This window comes from Lygodium microphyllum, chromosome 22 (assembly GCF_053477565.2).
Source record: "Lygodium microphyllum isolate KBCC chromosome 22, Lygodium_microphyllum_v1.1.10, whole genome shotgun sequence".
Lineage (NCBI taxonomy): Eukaryota > Viridiplantae > Streptophyta > Polypodiopsida > Schizaeales > Lygodiaceae > Lygodium > Lygodium microphyllum.
In genome coordinates this window covers 43130864-43156022 of record NC_141156.1, presented here as the reverse complement: position 1 = coordinate 43156022, position 25159 = coordinate 43130864, and the positions used below count along the sequence as shown (strand labels likewise).

General features: G+C 42.5%; 1 protein-coding gene across 3 annotated transcripts in view; it reads left to right on the top strand.

Annotated features, from left to right (window-relative positions):
- The window catches only part of LOC148017085 (uncharacterized), a 97798-nt gene that overhangs the window by 15925 nt on the left and 56714 nt on the right, over window positions 1-25159 (top strand). The gene's annotated exons all lie outside the window — the stretch shown is intronic.

The following is a 25159-nucleotide window of genomic DNA, read 5'->3' as shown; positions in this document are numbered from 1 at the left end:
CAAAACCTAATGCTACATGTGCATCATGTGCTACTGCTACCCACAACTTGCAACTACATAGATGGGAGTGGATACATTATACATGAATGATCATACAAATAAGAGAAGTGTGGGCTTGAGAGACAAAGGTTGAGAGAAATTGTTTGAATCTCAAATAACCTAATCTCATGGGAGAATCATATTAATATAAGGAGCATTTAGCTCATCCCAAAGTGCAATTTGAATGGGAAAAGACGTATCCATTAAGTTGGTACCTTATGGTACTAATACGTAAGGTACGGTACCTAAAGTATGGTATAGTATGAAAACTTTCGTACGTGGTACCAGTGCAACTATAGTTGAGAGAGGAAGAGGCTACACACACACACACACACACACGGGGGGCGGGGAGAGGCTTGAGAAAAGAGGCTTGGGGGAGAGAAATAAGAAAGAAAGAAGAAAAAAAAAGAAAGGAGAAAGAAAAAAAGAAAGTTGTAGGCTTGAAGGAGAGTGGCCAAAAGTGCCTGTTTTTTTGTACTAAATCGTACGGATATGTACCGTACCGTACTGTATGGATCGTACCTTACGGATCAGTTCATACTGCGTATGGAGACAACCCTGGAGGCTGGGTCTCAACCATTCAGTCAGTTTACAGCTTGAAAGAGAGACAGAGAGAGCTGTTGGTCCATTTTTTGATCAGAGAACAACAATTTACTGCAGAACACGGCCATCTAGGGGCCTCAATAGGTGGGGGACAACAGGGAGTCACCTTCCAGGGGCTGGCAACAGCATTATTGATCAGGTGAGCATTAAATGCAGGGTGAAGTAGGTAGCATGCAAAATTTAGGGTTTTCTCATGAAGAAAATCAGATTTTTCTTTCATCTTGGCTTTCTCTCACCTTCTCCAACCCATTCTCAGGAGATCTCAACATTTCTCAGCCATTTTGAGTAGATCTCAGTCAAATTTGGTGGACAACAGAGAGATCTCTGCTGTAAACCCTAAATTTCTGCAAAAATTAGGGTTAGACATTCACTTGGGGACGCGTGCCAATTGGTGAAGGCATCGTATGCTAAATTGAGGACCTGAAATTTGTGTAATTGTCAGGGAATTTAGATGCTAGCTCATTCATTGTAATTTGGGGCAGTTTGGCCAGTTGCCGGTTCCATTTGTGCAAGTCCTGGGTGAACAAAATCAAGGGCCAATTGGCTTGAATTGATTGTTGATTGTTGCTACAGCAAAGAGGCTTTTTGGAACAGAAAAGGAGATTGTGAATCTTAGCTTATACTCATTCTAGTGTGCATTTCAAGCTATATTTATTTGCTGATTGCTGTAGTTAAGTGCTTGATTAGGGAATTACCGCCCTTTCCAAGAAGGAAGGTTGGTTTTACACATCCCTATGACAGATCTCTCCCTTGAAATCCCTTCAATCATCCTCGATTGCACTACATTGTGTCAAAGGAAAAGCATACTGCATTGGAATTTTCATAAGACATCACAGTCACAACCATGCCATATGCCCCAAACTTGCTGAAAATTTTCAGCCAACATAAACATCAGATAAAAGTGAGAAACAGTCTAGAATTGTTGCTAGAAGCCGATTGGATGCATCCATAACTCTTGTTTCTCAACTATTCTGACTAGTTAACCATAGAAAAGCATAAACTCAGCATAAACCATGGCTTTGTCAATGGCATTTTCCAACATTGCTGTTCATGGAACTAGCTGTAAACCATTGAAAATTGAGCATAAACTGATCACAAACTAATTGTTTACTGATTTGAGGACTAATCACAAATTGTTGTAGATGTGACTACAAATTAATCACAAATTGATTGCAAAAACTGATTTGGTACAAACTTGATCCCAAAAGTGATCATAAACGGTCCTCAAACTGATAAAAAAATTGAGCTGAAATTGATCAGAATTTCATCTCAGAGTCATGAAGCCTAAATTTCCATGCATTTGTGCATTTGTATGCTATGAACGGGAGCTATCATTTCATGTGTTTATTGTAGTCACGGGCGCGAACCATGAACCCTAGACAACTGTTCATATACTAGTTTGGGTGGAAGCCTATTATTTTATATGAAATGTTGGAAAAAACCTATCATTTCATGTGTGTAAACCTGGGCTTGATTCGTATGCGTTGCGTTGGTCGTTCCGCTCGTCCCTCCAGCATTACCAGTGGCTTGGATGCCTACGCTTCCCGCGACTTTCTTCTTGGGAGCCATTCGCCTCGCGGAGATTGGGCAGTCCACGGGTTTCGGGTAGATATGTTTGGTTGGGAAAGACCACTAGATGGGGTTCATTGGGTGACTTGTGGCGGTTACTCTATTTCTCTCTCTTCTTCTTCTTTTTCTCCTCTCCTTCTTTCTTTCTCTCTCTCTTCTTTTTCTTCCCTCTTACTCTCTTCTTCTTCTCCTACTCCCCTATTCTCCCTCCCTCTCCTTCTCTTCTTCTCCTTTCCTCTACTCTCTCTCTCCTTCTCTTCTTTTCCTTCTCTCTTAATTCACTACTCTCTCTCCTCCCTCTTTTCCTTCTCTCTTATCTCTCTACTCTCTCTCTCCTTTTCTTTTCTTCTACTACTCTCTCTTCTTCCACTTCTCTCCCTTCTTCCTCTTCTCTCTCTCCTTCCTCTTCTCTCTCTTCCCTCTTCTCCTTCTCTTTCTCCCTCTTTCTCTCCCTCTTCTCTCTTCCTCCCTTCTTCTTTTCTTCTCTTCTTCTCTCTCTCCCCTTCTCTTCATTCTCTTCTCCTCCTCTTCTCTCTCTTCTCTCTCACCCTTCTTCTTCTCCTCTTCTTTTCCTTCTCTCCCTCTTCATCCCTTCTCTTCCTTCTCTTCTCCTCCTCTTCTCTCTTTTCTCCTTCTTCCTCTCCCTCCTTTTCTCCTTCCTCCTCTTCTCTCTTTTCTCCTTCTTCCTCTCCCTCCTCTTCTCCTTTTTCTTCTTTTTCTTCTCCTTCTCTTTCTTCTTCTCTCCTCTCTCTTCTCTCTTTTCTCCTTCTTCCTCCCCCTCCTCTTCCCCTTCTTCTTCTTCTTCTTCTTCTTCTTCTCCTTCTCTTTCTTCTTCTGTCCTCTCTTCTTCTATCTCTTCTCTCCCTCTTCTCTCTTTTCTCCCTTTTTCTTCCCCTTCTTTTCTTCTCCTTCTCTCTTCCTACCTTCTTTTCTTCCTCTTCACTTCCTCTCTCTTTCTACTTCTCTCTGTCCACGGGGGGGGGGGGAGGGGCACAGTTATCGAACAAAGAGGGGGGGGGGTTCAAATGATGGCCACATGGGGTTTCTCTGCCCAGGCTTCCACAGTCGTTGCTGCCGCTAGGGGGGCGTTCTTCACAGCAATGGAGGGAGGGGGTACTGCCACATCAGTCGGGGGGGGGGGGGGCTTGTGAATGCGAGGGAGGAGGGGGCCGCTCTGCAGGCGACAAACGCTGGAGGGGAGGGGGGCGCCGCCTGACAGTGCAGAGAAGGGGGAAGCTTCTCCTTCCCCTCGACAAGCCCCCATTGGGGCTTTATAGAGGTGGTGTGGGGGGGAGAGGCGACATCCTCCCGCCACCTGGGGGGCTGCATGCCCCCCTCTCCTTACTACTTCCACTCTCTCTCTCTCTCCCTGCCATGCAGTCTGCAGGGGGAGAGAGAGGGAGTAAAAAAATTTGAAAATTTTGTCCTAGGGGGGAGGGGGGTTTCCTATGGGGAGCGTGGGGACCTTACATCCTCTCCCCTTAGAAGAATCGAGATGTCCTCATCTCGAAAAGACCTGGGAAAGACAAGCACTACTGGGCCTTAGAGCCTGTGGGTTAGGGCCCATCACGCTTCCGCTGCGCTACTCTGATTACTCAAATTATTAAAATGACAACTTGTCACAACTCATAGGGTTCAATAGGATTTATTCAAAGTACAAGACTTATTACCTCAAGAGGATCTTCCTAGGATATCTAGTCATCCTCAAAGGTTACAATAGGCTCCAAGCCTTCATCATCATGTGGTTCATAATATGAGCCAAAAGTGGAGTTTAGACGGCTTCGTTTGACCGCACGTTCCTGATTCTCAGGGTCCAACTCAGGACAACCTGCCTGGATGTGTCCTAGTCCATTGCAGTGGAAACATCGGCGGTTGGGACATCTTTTACGGATGTGACCTATCTCTCTGCACTTGTGGCACCTCTTGTCTTGATCCGGTGAGTCATCTTCATCATAGTTGCCTGATTTAAGCTCTTGGACAATTGGACTCGCTCGGAGTAATGCGTCTTGCAAGTCCGTTGGGCGCATCGATTCCAATTGAATGTTTATTAGTGGATTCAACCTAGCACAGAACTTTAACACTTGTTGCATTATATCCATTTGTGGCGCGTACTTTAAGAGAGAGACAAATTTTGAATAGTATGCATCAAGGGACAGTCCAAGCTGCTTTAATTCATAGAATTCATTCATCTTCTGTGTGTGATAGGCAGGTGGCAAATACCTCCCTCGCATAGCTTCCTTAAGCTTGTTCCAAGTGACTGTTCCCTCCGAGATCGCTTGGTCTCTGCACCATTGTTTCCGCCAAAGTCTCGCTTCGCTTGTAAATTTAAGTTTGGCGAGCATGGCTTGGTTAGCAGGTGCAGTTCCTGTTGCCTCAAAATAGTCCTCCATGGACTCAATTCAGATCTCGGCGTCCGCTTGAACAGTCCTTTCCTTGCCATCAAACTCAGGTGGCCTAATTTGCTTGAGAAGGAACTTCTTCTCTTGCATGTCAGCATTCGTAGGTGCAGAAGGTGCCTGACAATCAAGCCATATCACTTAGGTTATTTAGGTTATGTCTATGATCTAAACATTAATCAATCATGTATCATTAAGAAGTTTCACTCTGATACCAACTTTAACGTGCCCGCCCCTCAAATCGCAGGACACGTCTTAGCAGCCCATCGAGAGATCAATCTAGTAAACGCCTCCCGATACTCCCAAGGAATGATGCGGGGTTTGCCAACTAGGGTCTCTCGAGTCTACCCCGCAATGGAACTTATCAGGCCGTTCCCACTAGGATCGACCTGAAGTCCAGGTTCTTAGCAGTCGAGTCTTCCTAACAGCCTTCTAGCGTTGATTTACAGCCGCTCCACTTTGCGTAGATACAACTGGACCCAAGCAGACTCATACCGCACTTGGTTCAAAGAGAATGGGAGACAAAAGGGATGCCTCTTGACCTCTCTGCCCGTAGGGCATAGTCCCATTCCGGTCCCCTAAAATGGTATGAATCAGGATTCTAACCAACATTGTCTAAGGTCATCGTCTGTCCTTCCCTAACATTTCTTGTTAACATTTGTTTTTGAGGAAAGCTCTCGGCTAACTGAGACCACCCTTCCGTAGGATAGACCCATTGATCACATCCACCATGCTTCCCTCGAGGGTTGTTTTAGTTATTTAATTACCTACCACGTTATGTTTGACACATAAAAGCAGCTTCCTTAATTAACCCGTTAGTCACAGGTTCCTTTACGTAATTTAGGACACTGACACGAAGACAAGATAAAACAAGATCAAACACTTCCTTAACTTATCTTAAGATTAAGGTTTGCCTCCTGCCCATACAGGAGAATTAAGTGTTCCTTTTTGCCTCCGCAGAAAAATCCTTCCGTCTCTTGGCAATAAAACCCGAAGGTTTATCCTCCCAAGATTCCGCTTTGTAACTAGTATCAAGGCCTCGAGATCCCATTTCGAGTCACGTAGAACACTTGTGTAGAGCCCGGAGGCATTGGGATTTACTGCCAGAGCCCCCACTGGCACCCAAGCTTCCTCCTACGCCAAGTAATTTCCACAGAGAGACCTCTCGTGGCGGGTTCGGTCCACATTCCCGGTGCGGAATCACAACCCCCTTGGTTCAGGTTTGGCGGTTCGCGGGGGGTAGCTAGTGCCATCTTTCCTTAATTATTCCTTTAGGGAATCAATCACAGCTGAAGCACCCAGCTTACAAACAATTACTAAGGAAAACATCCCTTTCATTTCCAATCAAAAAAATATCATTTTTACATTAAGCAATCACTTTGCTTATAAACCACTTGTCCTTAGTAGGATCTCCTCTTACCAAGGCAACCAGTCAATTCACTTAGAAATATTCTCTTCAAAACAACGAAGCATAAGCCTTGATCAACATTCCATTTAGAGTCAGCTTACTAACCTAGCTTAAACTTGGAGGATATCCACTTCCAATAATCTAAGACAAGATCCTTAAAAACAACTCACAAGCACGTGTGTTTATTCATTCAACTTCTTTTGAATCCCTCTTTCCCTTGGGTTTTACCCTAGGGTTCCAAGTTGTGAATTCTCGATTCCTTGCACGTCTTTTAATATACTTGGTAATCTTTAAAACACATTAAATATATTGCAGGACTTGCCATACATTCTTTCCATCCTCTCTTAGTGCGATGCTATGCAGAATTTTGCCATCAAACTCATCTTCCGTGCACAAGGGTCGTTTAATAAACTGACACAATCTACGATCCTTAACTCCCTTCACATTTAGTCGATGACTTTTTTAATCTTAATATGCACGTATTTGTGTGGCTTAAGTACATGAAGCCTAAATTTCCATGCATTTGTGCATTTGCATGCTACGAACGGGAGCTATCATTTCATGTGTTTATTGTAGCCATGGGTGCGAACCATGAACCCTAGATAACTGTTCATGTACTAGTTTGGGTGGAAGTCTATTATTTTATGTGAAATGTTGGAAAAAACCTATCATTTCATGTGTGTAGACCTGGGCTTGATTCGTATGCGCTGCGTTGGTCGTTCCGCTCGTCCCTCCAGCATTACCGGTGGCTTGGACGCCTACGCTTTCCGCGACTTTTTTCTTGGGAGCCATTCACCTTGCGGAGATTGGGCAGTCCGGTCCTTGACGGGTTTTAGGTAGATGTGTTTGGCTGGGAAAGACCGGTCCTTGACGGGTTTCGGGTAGATATGTTTGGTTGGGAAAGACCGCTTCTCTTCTCCTCCTCTTCTCTCTTTTCTCCTTCTTCCTCTCCCTCCTCTTCTTCTTCTCCTTCTCTTTCTTCTTCTCTCCTCTCTCTTCTCTCTTCTCTCTTCTCTCTTTTCTCTTTTCTCCTTCTTCCTCTTCCTCCTCTTCTCCTTCTCCTTCTTCTTCTTCTTCTCCTTCTCTTTCTTATTCTCTCCTCTTTTCTTCTATCTGTTCTCTCCCTCTTCTCTTTTTCCTCCCTCTTCTCTTCCCCTTCTTTTCTTCTCCTTCTCTCTTCCTACCTTCTCTTCTCCCTCCTCTTCTCCCTCTTCACTTCCTCTCTCTTTCTACTTCTCTTTGTCCACCGGGGGGGAAGGGCACAGTTATCGAACGAATGGGGGGGGTTTTTTTCAAATGACGGCCACAGGGGTTTTCTCTACCCAGGCTTCCATAGTTGTTGCTGCCGCCAGGGGGGTGTTCTTCGCAGCAATGGAGGGGGGGGGGGGGGTACTGCCACGTTAGTTGGGGGGGGGGGGGGACTTGTGAATGCGAGGGAGGAGGGGGCCGCTCTGCAGTGACGGACGCTGGAGGGGGGGGGGGGAGCGCCGCCTGACAGTTCGGAGAAGGGGGAAGCTTCTCCTTCCCCTCGACAAGCCCCCATTGGGGCTTTATAGAGGTGGTGTGGAGAGGGAGAGGCGACGTCCTCCTGCCACCTGGGGGGCTGCATGCCCCCCTCTCCTTACCACTTCCACTCTCGCTCTCTCTCTCTCCCCGCCATGCAGTCAGCAGGAGGAGAGAGAGGGGGTAAAAAAATTCAAATTTTTTTTTGAAAATTTTGTCCTGGGGGGGGGGTGTTCCTATGGGGAGCGCGGGGACCTTACAGGAATGAAATGGATGTGTTTGCTAAATGTGAAAATGATAGTCCATATGCCATCATTTTGTGTAGGTGTCCTAGGAAGCTCAAAAATAAAGTTCATTGCAATGGTTTGCCAAGGTCTATTTGGGATAAGCAAGGGCTGCAACAAGCCCGGCATCTTTTGCCTATCATTCTTTACCTTCTGACATACACTGTATGTCCTGGCAAATTGCTCTACATCATGCCTCAAAGCTAGCCAATAAAAGAAAAGCTTCATTGCATTGATTGTGGCATTACTGCCTTTGTGTCCTGCATACAGAGGATCATGACTTTCAGTGAATGACTCTAGGGCTCAACAAATTTGTGACACACAGTGGTTTATATATCATTAGAAATCCATCTCTAAGCACAAAGTGCTCATGTCTCTAGCCATTGTAAAGCTGATTATAAACATTAGCAAAGTTCGAATTAGCAACATATTACTCTTTTCATGGCATCCAACTTATTGTGATAAACCATGTTGACGGTTGAAATTTGTGACTTACGTGACAATGCATTAGGCATAACATTCTTTTTATCATCAATATGTACAGTATGAAAATAAAAAAAGAGCCCATCTCATATGCTTCTCTGACAACTTTTACATTAGAAAGTACCTCAAAGTCTAATTGTTTGTATGCACTGTAAAATCAGTCCCCAACAAGTAATGTTTCCACATAGATAGTGCATGAATTACAGCCTAGTGCTCTTTCTCATCCACCTACAAAGTCTCCTCTGCACTGTAGAGAATTCGGATCTCATAAGCTACAACTTGGCCATCCTGCATAAGAAAAGCCCCAATGTTGTTATTACATGCATCACATTAAACCACGAATGACTTCCTTAGATCAAGCAACACAAGCACAAGATTTGAAGCCATCTTTTACTTCAACTTTTTAAATATTGAAATTTTCACTGCTGTCCATCTAAATGGCACATTTTTCTTTTGCGAAACATGCAATGGAGATGCAATTTCAGCAAACCTTTGTATATACTTTCTATAATAATAGTATAAACCCAAGAAGTTGCAGATCTCATATACATTCCTCAAAGGTGGCCATAAATGTATTGCCTTAATCTTTGCAAGGTCCATATGAATACCACTAGCCAATGCAATGTGCAAAAAGAATTTACTTTTCTTGTCATTAATAACCAGTCTATGTTTACGCCAGCTTATCGAACACAATGTCCAAATGCTTTCTATGCTCTATCTCATTCTTTGAGTAAACAATCATGTCAGCAAAGAAGGTACCCACAAATCCGCTATGTGGCCTGAAAATGTGATCCATCATCCAATTAAATGTAACAAGAGCATTTGTAAGTCCGAAAGGTATGATAAGAAACTCATACAACCCAAAAGATATCCTGAAAGCTCTCTTAGGCACATTCTCCGGTTTAATGTGTATCTATTTGATGATATCCACTTTTCAAATCTATACTGCTGAATATGGCTGCCTTCTACAATCTGTCCATATCATCGATCTGAGGAATCGAAAATAGATTCTTTATTGTGATTTTGTTCAAAGTACAATAGTCAATATACATACGCCATGAACTATCGTTTCTCTACTCTAAAAGCACTGGAGAACAAAAAGTAGACGAGTTGGGCTGAATTTACTTGACTCATAATCTTCGCTTGTTGAGCTACAGACTTTGTAGGGTGGCTTATTAGGTGGGCTATTTCCAAGGATAAGATGTATGCCATGATCTTTAGGCCTTTCAGGTAATAGTTGCCTCAGAAGTGGCTGAGAGAAGCAATCAACATACATTTTAAAAAATGAAATGTGATCCTTTTCTAACATTGACATGCTCCCAAATTTTTCTTATCAACCTTGTCCTTAATAAAAACCAAGTATGGTGAAAGGTGATACTTCATTTCTTTGGAAATGGCAATAATCGATACAGCCATGGAGAATCCCCTTTTAACTTTACATCCCAAGTATGGGTCTTGTCCTTATGCTACATAGTGATCACTTTACCATGTGAATCTATCACTGCATTTATACGGTGATACCATGGCATACCAAGCAACACATCATAACCCTCAAGTGGAGCAATAAAGAACTCTTCATTGTCCACATATCCTTGAATGTGCAAATGAAGCTTTCCCATGGAAGAAGTTGGTATGCCATGTTTGTAGAGATGAAGCTGGTTCGTCTCCATTATCAATTGTCCATGTTATTCTTTGGAGCATCTTGAAGCTAATGGATAGACCAAAATGACAAATCAAACTATGGAGGATATGCTGTGTGCACATGTCTCCTATAGACAATTTGATTGAGAGTGTTACCTTCCTTAGATTGAGTTTGATTATAACAATACTAAGCATTTAGCTACTAGGTATAGTTTGTTTATGTTGATATACAATTATGAGCCGAAACTACCGATTGCCATTGAGCTTAGGTGAGTGAAAATGTAGTTTATAGTCGACTTTCTGTACTATGCAAGAGATGTTGATAATTGTGAGTGAAAGCATTAAAATGGCCTAGGATTGTGCCATATTTTATGCTAACCAACATTGTGCTCCACAAGATCTCCAAGAGGGCATGTGGGCTTGTCTTAAAGTTCCAAAGGACCCTTTCAAATACTATTGGCAAGTGCTATAAGTTATCTTCAAGGAATTTGGTCCTTTCTAGATTACTAAGAAGGTAAGCATTGTATCCTATGAGCTTGATTTACCTCTGAAGATCTAAGTTCACCACGTGGTGTTCCACGTGAGTCCTTTGAAAGAATGATTGGGGCAAGGTGAACTGATAGTTTTGATTGAGGAAATCCTAGGCTTGAGGTTATTGCTCGTTGTGTTCCACTTGAACTCGAATTGGTCTTTTGAAAGATCGGGGCAAGGTAAATTGATAGTTCGGATTGAGGAAGTCCTAGTGCTGCTCGTTGTGTTCCACTTGAACTCGAATAGGTCCTTGGTCATGGTGTGAAGTGATGCTAGGGTTTACACTGAGAAAACACAGAATATACAAACACAACTAAAACACAAGAACTTAGACAAGAATGCAATAAACACAAAAGTATAAAACACAAATAGAGAAGAAAGAGGACTGTGAAGAGAATGAATCAATGTTGTGAATGAATGAGAGAATATACAAGATGCTCAAAGGTAGAGGAATGGGAGTAGTCCGTGAGTGATATGCATTGGAGACAGATCCCGAGGTTTGTAACAACGGGTTGAAACTGAATGTGGAAGGGTAGCGGGCTGGAAACCAAAACATAGCGGTTTGGACGTTTGCTTATTCTTGAATGGTGACAAAAATAAGCCTCTTTAGCAAATAGTTTCACTTGGAACTAGTAAACATAGCAGTGTAACCACCTGGAGATGGAGCCAACTAATCATTGGTAGCAGTAGGAGGTCGGGTGACAATTGCAGTGTGTGTGGATGATGCTGACGTGGACTGTACTGCACAAAACATAGGCTGCAGTAGCCTCTGGAAGGTGGCTGCACAACAGGGTGGCCTGCTTTAACTGAAGTGGTTTTATCAAAAGTGGTCATTATAGCAGCTGAAACAATAGGTGGCAGCAATAGATAGGGCACCAAGGGTTGGTAAGGATGTGGCAGTGTCAGGGCTGGACAGCCATTGAATGTGGGCTGATGACTGAAAACCTGCAAAACAGGAATAAGCTGAGTGGCTGGGCAGCCTTCTATTTATAGCTGTGGGTCCTCCCAAATTTAGAGTTTTGTTGTATGGGACGTAGAAACTTTGGTAATCTTTGAGTTTTGGGGCTGTTTTAATGAGCTAATGAAGATCTAATGTGTTATGTATCTCTTTTAGCTTTATACCCCCTCTCAGGCCCAAAACTAGAACCAGAAAGGGGACTGTAAGCATAGCTTAGCTTGTAACATCCCGAAGCATCCCATCCCAAAGCAACCAGGGCATCGAGCCAAGGGTGTACATCAGCTGCCTCAGGACTTACCAAGATTACATAGGCGATGGCTATCTTACCTTGGGAGCCCAAAGGGTATCATAGAGAGGCCAAGGCATTGGACAAAGGGTGCTCATCGGTTGCCCAATGGCCTAGTATGACCTACAAAGGGGATGGAACCACTTTGAACACTTGGTTTATAAAAAAAATAAGAGGATTAATTGTCCCCATTGAGGGAAGCAAAAGGATAGTTAGATTCAACATCACAAAATAGAAGACTATCCCAACTATGTGTCAAGGGTGTCGGTTGAGGAAGTAAAGGAGTAAAGAAGTATGAAAGTGTAGTGGTAAAGAGAGCCATCGGTGGAAACAATTTAGGATCCACTCATGGATGCTCTGCACAATGAGATGTTGAATGCTACATGATGAGAATGCGTATGCAGAAATGGGCACTTGGATGGTGTCTATCATGGGGAAATTGTTTAATTGTCCAAGCGTCCTTTTACAAACAAGATGATGATCATGCAATACAAAGGGAAGGTACAACATGGAAGAGAGGCTAATGTCAAAGATAAGTGCCGAATCTTGGAGGTACTAGTGGAGGGTAGAAACCCCCTCTCAACCATGGATGTCAATGCCAAAGGAGAGAGAAATCTAAGGTTGGTATTCATGTGGTGCCCAAAACCATAAATAGGATAGAGATGAAGTACTCTGCTTGGAGGAGCTAGGGAGAAGCTACTGCTGTGATAGCATTGAGAGCTATCGTAAGATTTGCCTTGAGAGGGAAGCCTCCATGTTGGTTCAAGGGAAAGTCTCTAAGGAAGATAAAACCCCAAACGAATGGTGCGCTTTCTATATCTCTAGTTGAGGAAGGACCAATGCAAATGTGCATGTTAGTTTTAGGCTGAAATACAAAACCTTGCAAAAGATATTAGAATCTTCAAAAAACAGAGCTTTATAGTGAGATGCTTTAAAGTTAAATAAAACACAAGCAAACCTAAAATGAGTGAGGGTGTGATAAGTGAGTGTGTGAATATGTGGATGGAACATATGACAAATGAAGGAAATCTCAAAGCTAAAGTAGCCTAAGGATAGATTAGCCTATGGGCTCGACTCATTAGCCTAGGAAACTTCGACTTGTTAAGACAAGTCTTGTTTGTAAAGGCATTCTTGGCTGTAGTAATAGGAGTGATAGTGCTTAGGGAGAACAAGATGGATAGGGTGGGTTGGGGATAGGGAGGAGTGGATTACACTTGGAGATGAACCCTAGAGTGCCCACCATGCATATGGGATGTGACATGTGTGCAAAGTGGATTGAAAAGATGGTATAGGCTGATTGGGTATTAGCATGGTAGCTACATGAGTAGCCCAAGGAGGAGGGATAGGAACTTTGTAGGCAAAGGATGGAAATACTTGTGTGGAAGTGACCCATGGATAGTGGAGGGTGCAGCATAAGCAGAGGATGGATATCCTTGTGTTTGAGAGGCCAAGGAAATGGGTGGTGAATGTCCATGGGGAGTGAGGGGGATACCCATCATAGATGTTCGAGGGTAGACTTGTGTGCTCACTTATGGATGTGTATAAGGGACAATTTAAATGGGTGGCATTCCTGCTAATGATGTACCAAGGTGCAAACTGGCATTCACCTGTGGATAGCTAACATTTGGTTTTGAAAAAGAAAAGGTGCCAGGAATGAAAATAAATGTTTCTAATTCTAGTGTGCTTGATGTAGTGGTGGAGTTTAATCCTAAGCTATTGAAAGCAAATGAAAGAGCATTGTCAGAAGAGGGTGGGATGGGAGGCAATTGTGAACCAGAAGTGCCAACTTCATACTCAAAAGAAATAGAGGATACAATGCTAGGTATAATAGTAAATGTATGTCTGCTTCTAGAGCCTCCTCTATTGAAGTTAACATAATTTAAATCTTTCATGGTTTGGATTCTGCATAATAGAAGGAACAAGGAAGGATTTTGTTTCATACAACTCAAAAGGGTTATACGAACTTGATGTTGGGCTTGGTTGTGATGAAGAAGATGGATTGATAGTCGTCTCGAATGCAAGGTGTCCTCCGTGAGTGGAGAGGTAGCCATGCTCACCAACTGATCCTGATTGATGCACAAGGCTCCTAGGAGTGTGATAGGAATATTTGACGTGTAAGAATTCACTGAACTCCTCTATCATGAGCTCTACATCTAGCCAAGAAGAGGAAAGTGATGATGTGTTGTCTTCCTTGTTGAGTCCATAATGCCTCGTCAAGTCTTCCAATAATGGAGAAGCTTGAAAAGACATTGTGGGATCCCAAGAGGAAGGACTCAGGAGTCTAAGACATTGTGAATTGGTTACATGTTACTTGTGTATCTTACACAAACCATGTCGCTTGTGTATCTCACACAAACCAAGGTCTTCATGATAAGAATACTCTTCAGTATATCGGATATGATACTATGTGAAGTGATGTTAGGTTTTGCACTGAGAAAACACAAAATGTATGAACATGACTTGTTTACCCTAAGGTGTCCCATCCCAAAGCCATAGTTGCCTCCGTACGTTGTACAAATCTGTCCGTAAGGTACGATTCATACGGTACCGTATGATATGTATCCGTACGAATTCATACGTTAAAATAGTCCTATTTCGGCCATCTCGCCTGTGTGTCCTGCGTCCCGCGTCACGCGTTTCCTACGCCTCCGCTTTTACTCCGCCTACCTGTTACAAATGCGGGATCTAGAGCATGGCATAACCGGAAGCTATGGAGGATGGAAGGAGAAGTGTAGACTCATGATGGACTGGACACTGTTTGTTACACAAGTGAATTAGGTTCCAAGATTGAGACTTGGACTCATAAACACAATCTTGTGTATGTGGACAATGACATTGACACTTTACTTAAATGAAAAGAGTACTATCATTGCATTAAGAAAGGAAGCAAGTACAATGCTTTATAGGAAAGTAGGAAACTACAGTAGGCACCATTGTGCATATGGGATAAGTTAGCCTGCATGTCCTTGACCCTGAGACTCCATACAAAGAGGCTGTTTGAGTGTGATTGCTGATTCTCAACACCCCTCCTCAATCACAACTAGGAAATGCACAATGTGTGTAGAGGCTGTAATGAGAACCACCTGCAAAGTGTGGGCATACCACAGACATGGCAAAACACCAGAGGCTGTCGCTGAAAAAAAAGCTAAGTGTGGGTACCATAAACATGGTGGACATCCAGAGGCTGTAACAGGGGCCTCACAAAGTGTACAGGGACTGTAATGCCAAGTTACATAAGGAGTTTACATAGCTTATGGCAGGAAGCATTAGGGCAAGAAAAAATACAAGGCTATTAAAACAGTCTATCGGAATTATGAGAGTACAAGGACTGATGAGTCTTGTCCTTCCGATCCTGGTTATCTTCATCTTCTTCTTCCTTTGCTTCATTTTCTTCTTCTTCTTTGACTGCGACTAGATAGGCCTTTTGGGATCTCTTTCTTGCGTGGCAGAACTTCTCGGTGTGTCCGGTCCTTTTGCAGAAGTCACAAAAGAGCTGATCTTTCTTGCCTTTGTACCTGTTGCCAACATATAATGCATGCTCATCTCTAGAGGTACTTGGTTCTTCTTTAGTTTTTAGCTTCTTTTCTTCTTCTAACAGTGATGCCTGGATATCAACAAGTTCAGGATTTGGCATGTTGATTAAAGTTGTTGATACGTTATTATATTCAGGAGGCAAGCTCTTAAGTAGAACACCAATGCAAACATCTTCATCCATTTTAATGTTGATTCCTGCAAGTTGGGTTAGGAGTCCTTCCATGTAATTAAGATGTGTGGCAAGTGATGTGCTGGACTTCATTTCAAGCCTGAAGAATTCAATTAGGAGACCATACTTTGATGATTTAGATTGTGCACCGAACAGGGTGTCAAGTCTTTTCCATGTATCCTGTGAGGTCTCACAGTTATCCATGTGATGGATATAACTGTCATCTAGCTCCAATTTGATAATGGCCTGGGCTCTGTCATCATTCTTTTGCCAAGTAGTTGCAAGGTCCGCGTCCCTCGGTTTCTTCTCTTTGCCATTTGTGATGGCCCAGAGACCCTTCTTCATCAGGATGAGCTTGATGCGGGTTTGCCAAGTGTGGAATCCGACTCCTTTGAATCGAGCATTTGGCGAGTCTTTGCCCATGTTAGATTTATGGGAACAGTAGCAAATCAACTTCAGACTTTATTAGATTTGAGCAACATAAGAATTGATTGAGAGACACAAGTGCTAAAAAGCACTAACTTAGTGTCAATGAATACCAAATCTGCAGAAGTCTTTTACTCCAAGTGATCTTCCCCTTCTTGATTTGATGTTGATGCCTTCAGATCTGAGTTAAATCAGTAAGAGTGTTGTACTCAAGTGTATCAAAGGATACAAGAAAAATAGTGTCAAATAACACTTGATAAGTATCAATAGATACTGTTCTTGATGAGCCTGATGTTGATGCTGGATCTTCTTGAACCTTCTTCTTGTTGATTTTGATGTTTTGATTTCTTGCTGAAGACTGAGTTTTGGAGTAGATAAGTGTAGCAAAACCTTCAGTTGAGTGAGAAGTATGAGTTGGAAGAGGAGCTTGATGTGGTTGTTGCTTGAGCTGCTTGATTTCTTCAACTCTTTCAAATCTTCCAAGCACAAATCTCCCCTCCTTGATGTGATTTGATGAGTAATCCTTGTTAGAATCTTTAGTGTTTAGTCAGATCTGAGTGGCAAGAGCTTTGTTTGAGTCCTGAGGAGTGAGTAACTGATGAATTTCTGAGCTTGAAGCTCCAAGCTATGGCTGCCTGAGTTTAGGGTTCCTAGACCCGACTGTTCTTTTCACTGTAGCAGCACGTAGGAGTAAAATTTTTAAGAACCCTCTTAGCTGGAGTTGGCCCACTATATGGCCTACTAAAGCCCCATAAAAGCCCCTTCAATGGCTGCCCCTATGCTGAGCTACAGCAGGTCGTTTAGGCAGCTGCGAAAAACTGCGCCAGATTGGGGAGATCAGCAATGGCACGCCGTACTGCGCACAATGTTGACGTTTTTCATGCTGGGAAGTTGCGCCTAGAACTGTAGAAGATATTCTCAGAAGAAAGCGTGAGGAGATAAGGTCTGTAGAGGGAGATCTCAGCCCTCTATCAGAGGTATGTCCAGGCTAGCTATGGTGGCCACAGGACAGATCCACAGAAGAATGACAATGCTAAAGCTATAGGAGCCCAATGTCAGTGATTGATGTGTCAAGAAGAAGCTCTGGAAGTAGGGGAACACTTTTCCAGAAGGAAGCAAGTGAAGATATGCCCTGTAAGTGGAGATCCAGCTCCTCCAACAGAGGTAGGTTGCAGGTTGGCTATGGCTGCCAAGGGATAGAGAGTGAAAATGGAGTTGGAGATTAAGTCAAACACTTGAGCTGAGCTGGATAGAGATTATGAGAGACTGAGGGAGCAGAGAGAGGACCTGAAACATGCTAAGCCATGCTCAGCTGCGCTCTGATACCATGTTACAAATGCGGGATCTAGAGCATGGCATAACCGGAAGCTATGGAGGATGGAAGGAGAAGTGTAGACTCATGATGGAGTGGACACTGTTTGTTACACAAGTGAATTAGGTTCCAAGATTGAGACTTGGACTCATAAACACAATCTTGTGTATGTGGACAATGACATTGACACTTTACTTAAATGAAAAGAGTACTATCATTGCATTAAGAAAGGAAGCAAGTACAATGCTTTATAGGAAAGTAGGAAACTGCAGTAGGCACCATTGTGCATATGGGATAAGTTAGCCTGCATGTCCTTGACCCTGAGACTCCATACAAAGAGGCTGTTTGAGTGTGATTGCTGATTCTCAACACTACCTGCGTGTCGCTTTTTGGGGGGTGGGAAGCCTTGGATACCTCATTCCACCCCCCTTTCCAGCCATGCACTTCCCTCCCTAGCCCTCTTTGGATTCCTTCTAGTTGGCAGCCCTCTCTTTGACCGTTGACCCCTCTTTGACTATTTGAACTTTGACCCTTCTCTCATCTACAAAAGATGCTCCTCTCCGCCATGCTTCCACACCAATTGAGGAAGTACTTTCCATTCTCATCTTCCTCTCTTGGATCTTGATTCTTGAATGGACTTGTGATTTGTGACTTGTCATTCTCAAATATCACCTCCCATCCCCTCTTTCCCGCACCCTATCGAAGCATTTACCATTCTCAAATCTCTTCAATCCTCTCTATCCTGCACCCTATCAAAGCATTTTCCATTCTCATCTCCCATCCCCTCTCTCTCACTCTTGCTCTTTCAACTTTACCCCAACCCTCGGGCCTCTCAAGTCTCCCTCTCTTTCAACTTTCAAGACTCAACTTTTAAGTTTCAAGAGTCGAGACTTCTCTCTCTCTCTCTCGGGCCTCTTTATCCGTCATTGGCACCATGACTCGTGAGAAACACGAGGCCTTCAATTTGCATGTGGTCCATGTGGAGAGGGACACAAAGAAGTCCAACTCTCATCATTGGATATGCAAGTATTGCGGGAAGCGCTATATAAGTGGTGCAACTCGGCTTCTCCAACATCTTTCCAAGACGGGGGGGCAAGTTGCTCCATGCAAGGAGATTCCTTAAAACATTATGGAGGAGATTCTCGCCAAGATGAGAGAGGGATCCACAAGAGGAGGAGGAAGTAGCTTCGGCACCAACTCCTATGCCTACTAACGAGAAAGCATCCAATGTGGGCGTATCTTCAACCGATGCGGGAAAGGTCTCTACCATTGGTAGTGGAGGCTCCACATCCGCATCCGGCTTCGGTAAAAGACAAAGAGTGGAGGCTCATGTGGTGCTGAAGAGACAATCCTCTCTCTCTCAAGCTCCCGGTCATGTGCGTGGATCAGTTGTCTTTCTTAGAGAAAGGCAACGACTTGCGGACATTGAAATTGCACGCACGGTGATTGAGTGTAATCTTGCATTCAATGTCCTAAAGCAAGAGCAATGGCAGAAGATGGTAAAAGCCATTGCCAATGTGGGTCCATGTGAAGGATGGACCGGTGTTACATACAATGATATGAGGATGAAAAAGATTGATGAAGAGAAGGAGAGGATTGATAGAGCCCTTGATCCTATTCGGGCCGCATGGATAAAATATGGTTGCTCCATTCTTACCGACGGATGGAGTGATTGTAAGAAATGTGGCATCATCAACATACTCGTCTCATGTCCACTCGGTACTTGCTTTTTGTGGGCCGTAGATACTGGCAAGAGGGAGAAAAACGACGGGTGTATTCATCTACCGCCACATTGGACAAGCTATCATTGAGGTATACATTGCAATTTACCTTTTAAATTTATTTCACTTTCTTTCATTATGATAATATCATGAGTCAATTGAAATTTGATTTATGGCATATGCATAACTATCTATCTCCCTATTCTAATAATTAATTTCTCTCTAGTATCTTGATCTATCTCGATTCTCTCTTTCCCCCTAAGCTGCAAGGCTCAAGTTTCAACTCTCTCTAGACTCTTTCTCTCTCTAATCTCCAATTTCCAAGTATTGTTAGTAATAAGTATACTTGTAATTTGTAAATTGTGGTTGTAGGTGGGCCCCTAAAATGTGGTGCAAGTTGTTACTGACAATGCATCAAATTGTCGGCGCATGGGCCGTTTGCTTGAGTTCGAGTTCCCTACGATTGTGTGGACTCTATGTGCAAGTCATTGTTTGAACTTGCTCATGGAGGACATTGGGAAGCTCAAGTGGATGAAGAGGGTGGTCCGCAAAGCTACATTAATTGTCACATTCTTCACGGTAAAGGTAAAGGTGCTTGCGATATGTCGTGAGTATAGCACACTGGAGTTGAAGAAGCCTTCTTCAACTTGCTTTGCTTACATGTAGTTATTGTTGGAGCGCCTTTATAAGGTGTAGTCACCAGACAGTGGTATCCACTCTATGGAATGAGTGGGATGAGCATGAGACAAAGGAGGCCAAAGCCATGCAACGCTTGTGCCTTAATAAGTAGTTTTGGCAAAAAGTCTGTGCCGTTGTCATTGTCGTGACTCCCTTTTATAGGGTGTTACATATGAGTGATTGCGAGGGGTCCACCATGGGCCTTCTCATTTACTTCTTTAGAGTGACATTGGTGGAGGCACGTGCTTGTACAGTGATCACAGAGACACAACGTGCACATGTTTTAGAGATAGCAGAGAGGAGATGGGCATGGATGCGTAAGCCCATCCATGGTTTTGCTGCATTGGTACATCCGGCCTACAAGTCATTGGCGGTCATGGATGATAGAGAGTTTCATTCGGACCAGCTTGCTTATTTGACTCGTGTGGTCCTTGTGGATGACCACAATGTAGTGCTAGAGGAGCTAGGATGCTACGCAGATCAGAGAGGGCATATGGCTTTTGCTTCTCCCACTTGTTGGAGGAGAGAGTCACTTGTGAAGACTTTATTTTGGTGGAAAAACTTTGGATACGCACTGGAGACCCTTTAGCCCTTAGCCATGAGGGTCCTTGCCCAAGATTGCTCTTCGGGTGCATGTGAGAGAAAATGGAGTGCCTATTTTCTCATTCACATACATTCGCAATCGGCTTAGCACACGACAGTTAAGAGCAGCTAGTCTATTGCCACACTATCTTACGCATGATGAGAGCTATGATGAGCATGGGTAGTCCGAAGCAGGTAAAGTTTAAACACTTAATCATAACATTTAAATTTTAAAATTTGTCGTTTTAACTTTTAAACTTTGAACTTTGAAGTTTATACTTTATAATTTAGACTTTAGCATTTACAATGATCAATCTTACGTGCATCACTGCATTGTGTAGGTGAATGTTGATACATTCAAGTTGACAGGCGACACTCTTCCAAGCATACATAGGGAGGTGGAGGAGGAGGAGGAGATGATTTTTCAGAGCTCTATAGAGAGCTTATAGCAGCAGATACTTGTGACACTCGCAGTCAAGGTGCTCATGGGCGAGGAGTTCGAGTAGGTGGTAGCAAGGGCATGGTCATTTGACACCCTCCATCATCGAGGAGGGAAATATGTATTCTACGATCTATCATTTAATGATTTATGGTTTTTGTTATTTAAAAAATCATCTTAATTTTTTTTCGTACTAATATTGTACCATACCTTATAAAATCATAAGGTACCATTTAGTACTGTATTTTATCGTACCGTACCTTTCGTACTTGACAACTATGCCCAAAGTAGCCAAGGCATCGGACAAAGGGTGCACAGTGGCAAATTAGTAATGTTAGGGTGATATCTACTATTCCCAAAAAATGGCAACTATGAGACTCCTAGTCTGGTAGATACAAAGTCTGGCACTAGTAGCTTACCATCTAGCTACTAGTCTAGTACTAGTATACTAGTACTTAATTAGTCCAAGAAAATTGCAATTGTGGGACCTTAGAATAGTGGCCAGTAGACATGAAGTTGATAATCAAGTGTTGTATCTGTGAAATAACTCTAATATGCAACATCCAACAAGAGGGAATATACCATGCATATGTAAGGACTCGATTTTCCATATGGCTCACCCTAGATAATAATAAGTTTTATGGTATAACTTTTCACAAATGGATTGCAAAACCGAAATGAATTGTTGCCCAGGGGAAATATCAATGCCTACATGAAAATCCAAAGATTTGTAGGACTCCCTACGCTGAAGCCAAGTAAAATCATTAGAAATCTTTTGTGTGCCCTTCTCAGTGAAAGCCAAAATACCAAATGACTTATGCCAGTCAATTGTGCACCATTGGCATGATAGAAAGTAGTAAATGCATACCTAATAAAATGCATACCATGGTCATACATCACATAAAGTAGAGTCGCATCACTATACTCTTAATCAATGAGATCATACTCCTCTATAATGGCCATGTGCAAACCACACAAAGCTTGAAACATGTGCTCTGTACTGCAAACGTACATGTTAGCCTTGCATTGAAATACAAAACTCTGCAAAAGGGATGAAAATTTGTAAGCATAGAGGTGAGTAGTGAGATGCTCCAAAAAAACAAAACTGAAGGTAAAGGAAAGCAAAGATAAGTGTAATGTGCTGAGTATATAAGTATATAGTGGAAGTCTAAAAAAGGGAAAGGCTAAGTGTGTGGTCACCATCGCATACGGCGAGGTGGGGGGCTATGCCTCCCCACTACTGCACTATCTTGTTCATCTACCCTAGTGGCTATTGGATATGTGTCACTAGTAGACCAATCAGCTAATCCTTCAGGATTAGTGAAGGATATAGTCTATTGAGGCTGTCTATGTGACACATATCCAATAGCCACTAGGGTAGATGAAGCAGATAGTGCAGTAGTGGGAGGCATAGCCCCACTGGACTGGCCAGCCAGAGTGGAGGCAATCGTAGTGGTTTGTTGTGGTTTTCTAGGTGGAAGACCTTGGGCCTTGGTATGATACTTCTTGTCCACCTATTTTTCTAGGTGGAAGATCGACTCGTTTCCGCTGAATCTCAGCACATGGAGGATGTGTGGCTTTTGCCAAAACTCGAACATACGCATGAGCAACATCCTGAAGCATCTTCTTTCCTCAAATCCGAAGGATATTCATCCATTGTGGCGAATCTCCAAGCTCAAGTGAAGGAAATGCAGTGCCAATTAGCCGAGCTCCACACTCCCCATTTTCCATGTGTGCATGTAGCCATGAGGATGTTGTCTCTTCAATTCTAACTTGATCTCTTTAAAGGAGAGAAAAAGTAATGTGATGAGACAAATATCGACTCATGGCTGGCTAAATGGATGACATATTTTGATTTGTATTAGTTTGATGACGCTCAGTGTATTGGGCAAATACAAATCATGTTACAGGCAAAGATGTATGCTTGATGGGGGGCTTATGTCCCAAGTTTGCGACTTGGGCTGATTTTTAATCCGTTTTTCAGAAACATTTTGTGATTGATGATCTGATTGAGTAGTTATGAATATTATTTGAGCTTGATATGGGAAAGAAAAACTTGGATGTATACTTGCAGGAATTTAAAGATTTATTTCATAGAACAAAGGCCTTGGACGATCCTCAAGCATTACTCTACATGCCATACGTTTTTGGATTGCTGACGGACTACTAGAATGAGGTGCTCTGCAATTCTCTTTACTTAGCTGAGGACGTCTACAGGTATGCTAAGAATTTTAATAATACTTTGGTTGCAAGTAGGGGCAGCTAGTCTACTGGGGGCTCCCATTGAGTTGCCTCAATCTTTAAGTCAAAGAAGTCATCTACCTTGGCAGTAACTCGTCAGCTGACTTTGGAGTTACAAAAGAAAAAAGATGGCAAGCGAAAGGTCACTTGCAATGAGGATTGCTCAAAGGGTTGTTGTTTTGCTTGCCATCAAATGGGTCATTTTCGTAGTGATCGCGAGCGTTCTTAGAATAGAAATGGGAAGTCTACTTCTAAGACTTCGATAAACACTTTTGAAGCTCGAGGCATTTCTTGTAAAATTTTATTTGAAGAATGTTTTGTTAATGCTAGTATTAGCAATAGTAGTCCTGTTAATAAAACTATTTTTGGTCCACATGATCTTTTAAAGGTCACATGGTATATAAATGGCAAAGATGTACAGTTTTATTCGATTATGGTTATACTCATAATTTTATTTTTTTCTGGCTTGATGTAGAGTTTGCAACTCTACATGGTACCCAGTAACCGAGTTTATTGTGTCCGATATGCGAAGGACCCAATGGTGGATCGTTGGGATCGGGTGGTTCCAAACTTAGATATTTTAATTCAACAGATCATCAACTTCCATTGTCTCGTGGAACCTTAGACCATCGTATTGAAACCTTGCTTGGTAGCCATCCCGTCTCTCGGCAACCTTATAGGTTTAGCTCGAAAGAGGAGGAGAAGATAGCTAGGCAACTTCATGACTATTTGGCTTAGGGTTATATGGAGCCGAGTAAATCCCCATGGGGCGTGCTTGTTCTTCTTGCTAAATAGAAGGATGTCACAATGTGATTTTGTGTTGATTACAAGGGTCTCAATAAAGTGATTATCAAGAATAAGTATCCGTTGCCAAGGATGGATGATCATATATACCAAAATCGATCTAAGGTTTGGATACCATTAGATACGGATAGCTTCAAAGAATGTCTCAAAACTGCGTTTCGAATGCAGTATGAACACTATTAGTTTTTGGTCCTACCTTTTGGATGGACCAATGCTCTCGCAACTTTTTAACAAACGATGAATGATCTATTTTGTCCATATTTGGGAAAGTGGATAGTCACTTTTCTCAATGACATCCTTATTTATAGAAAGTCGTTGAAGGAGCATATGCCAAACACTTGCATATTGTCTTACATCTCTTAAGATGAGAATAATTGTTTGCTAAACTATCCAAGGGCGATTTTTTTTGCACACGGTTGTTACATCTTGGTCATGTCATCTCCGTTGATGGTATTTAAATCGATCCCAAAAAGGTACGACTAGTGCTTGATTAGCCTATTCTTGCAATCATTAGGCAAGTAAAATCTTTTTTAGGTTTTAGAGGGTTCTTTCAGAAATTCATTAAGGACTATGCTTAATTGCTGAACCCTTAACATACTTGCTTAAGGGTATCCAAAGCAAGAAGAAGCACGTTAGTTCACTTGTTGTTTGGACTAGTGAGCTCAATCAATGTTTTTAAATATTGAAGCGACTTGTTACCATTGCACCGATGTTGCAAATTATTGATCCGAATAAACCTTTCGAGGTTCATACAAATACAACAAACACGTTATACCACCCAAGAGAAGGAATTGTTGGCGGTCATTCATTGTTTGGAGTATGACATCATTATTTGTACGATGCCCGGTTCATTATTTGGATAGACCACCACTCATTAAAATACCTATGTAATTAGCTCGATCTTCGTGGCCGCAAGGCAAAATAGATGGACCTTTTGCAAGAGTTTGACTTTGAAATTTGCTATAGGAAGGGTGCAACTGATATGGTTGCCAATGCTCTTAGTCGAATTCCTGAAGTCAATGCTTTGTCCTTCTTTGAAATTTCAACTAATTTCTATCTTTCTTTCAAAGGGCGTTGCCTAAATGATCTTCACTTTAGTAAGATCTGGCAATTAGTTTAAGAGGGACTTAGTAGCCCAGAAAGCTTAAGTAGTTAGGATGCTCGAAGATTGGCTATTGAGAGAAAGATGGCAGAAAGGTATTCTAGTTGAAATTGATTACTTTTTAAACAAGGCAAAGTGTGCGCGCCTGATAATCGGGATATTCGCAAGAAATTTTTTTACGAGTGTCATGATGCACTGAGCGCTAGACATCTTGGTATACACCGGACTTTGACCTTGGTTACTCGTTATTTTTATTGGCTGCATATTAAGACTATGGTCGACTCTTATGTGCGTGAGTGTCTGCAATTTCAGCTTAACAGAGTTGAACGGCATAGACAAGTAGGGATGTTGTATTCTTTACAAATCCCTGATAGGAAATGAAGTAGCATTTCTATGGAATCGAGGTCATGATGCAATTTGGGTTGTGGTCGACCGATTGATGAAAATGGC